General features: G+C 32.7%; 1 protein-coding gene across 4 annotated transcripts in view; it reads right to left on the bottom strand.

Annotated features, from left to right (window-relative positions):
* LOC111709927 (dystonin) overlaps positions 1-1926 on the bottom strand; it is an 83390-nt gene that overhangs the window by 73334 nt on the left and 8130 nt on the right. The window lies entirely within an intron of this gene.

The raw sequence follows: 1926 nt of genomic DNA, 5'->3' as shown, positions 1-1926 counted from the left end.
TGTTGATGCCCTCCCCCCTCCCTCCCTTTTTGATTTTAAAATTAAGAATGTGTATGAAAGAATGTAGTTAACAGTAGCTGTATAAATTGTATAAAATGTTTAATCAAGATATTATGATCAGCTGTAAAGATAATACACTTTTGTATAGCTTTATCTAATCAAAGAGATACATTTAGAATATAAAAAATTAGACGTTTTGAGAATGAAATATTAACAAAAATAGAATAGGTCATAATTTCAAGATATCCTCTCCATTATAAGATTTGCTTTCTAGATTTTAAAGCAAAATAGATATATTTATCTTTATATCCGAAAATTGTTCATTTTTTAAAAGAGACTTTTGGAATAATGCGACAACAAAAATTTACATCATTCTACAAATTTCCTATTGCAAAGTAAGATGATATTTTAAAACAGAAGCTTCGGTTTAAATTAGTGTTTAGAATCGTTATGAATGTTAAAAATGGTTTAGAGCTTGAAAACTGATGAATCGGTCCAAATCTTCTATAATCTATTTACTCAAAACTTAATGAATGTTCCACATAACTCAGAATGAATTCTTAGGAAGCAATGCATTCATTAGGAGCCGATCATGAAAAACAGCAATTTCAAAGTGTCCACAAAACATTTTGCATATATAGAAATAGATAGTGCAAATCAACCTTGCATGTGGCATAACTAGAATTAGCGCCATTATTCGGCAGAATTTGGCATCAAAATTTGCACGCGAAAGCATCGCGTACATCTTTATCCATTTTGCAAACCTTAGTTCCTATTAATTCACTGTCCGTTCCTATCTAAATATCCATCTCTCAAAGTTTAGAGTTATCAATCAAAATTAGGGTGTTGGAACGCGTTGATAAAAACTGATCATATTCAAGCTCAAACTGAATGAGGGTTTAATATACCCCCTTTTAGGGACCTAAGGGACAAAAAAGGGACCCTAGGCTTACAGATGTAATAAATGGTTTGAAAAAATACCAGGAGCCTATGTATCACTGTTCTTATTAAGAATCAAATCTATATTTAATAACTTATTTATTTATATTTGAACAGGAACTAATTGTAGTTTAAAAAGCGCCCGAAGATCTTGTAATTAAGTTTTGATTTGTAATTTGGCTTGAACCAATTGTAGCTGAAATAAAAACAAACAAATGGTTTTAACAAAACATTATTCCTCGCAAAGCTTCCGTCTTTAATATTTTATTATCAGCTGACCCCTAGATTAACTGCAATGTCACCTAGACCAACACGATCAGCTGACAACCGTTCAAATCTTTTGTGGATTTTCTAGGAAAAACTTGGCGCATTTTTAACCGGTGTACAGTGTACACTTCATACACTGCACTGGGCTAAATGGGGAAATACAAAGGTGATGTCTATGATAAAGATATCAGAAAATGAAGCGTTTTTAATGAATCTGGGGGGGGGGTAGGTAGGGGGGGGGTGAACTCTTAGATATATTGCAAGGATTATCATTATCTTATTTTATTCAAATGAATAATGTACAGGGTTTAGCCAATTTTTGGCACAGGCTGTGCAATTCAATACTATGCATACAATCTATACAGATTAGTAGATGAAGGAAAAGGAGTGCTGGGGGATAGTATTTAAAAATGTTAAGTATATTTGTAAAAACAATGATTTTTACATAAAGCATTAAAGTTTAGGAAACATCATTGTTAATATAAGAAAAGAAAGAAATGCGCAAATACTCCTTTTTTATAGGTGCTAAAAAAAGCGCATACTCAAGCTATAATTTAAAAAAAAACATCTGGCCTGTAAAAAGCAGGCAGCTTTGGCCTGGCTGCCTTGCAGGACACATATCAGGGCATGAATCTAATTCAAGCATAAAAAGCAAGGAGATACACAATACACATGTTCAAAAATTCAGACATGTTACCTAATTTTACCCGGGGGGGGGGA

This window comes from Eurytemora carolleeae, unplaced genomic scaffold (assembly GCF_000591075.1).
Source record: "Eurytemora carolleeae unplaced genomic scaffold, Eaff_2.0 scaffold1016, whole genome shotgun sequence".
NCBI lineage: Eukaryota > Metazoa > Arthropoda > Copepoda > Calanoida > Temoridae > Eurytemora > Eurytemora carolleeae.
The sequence above is the reverse complement of the archived record's forward strand: the minus strand, read 5'-3'. Positions and strand labels throughout refer to the sequence as shown.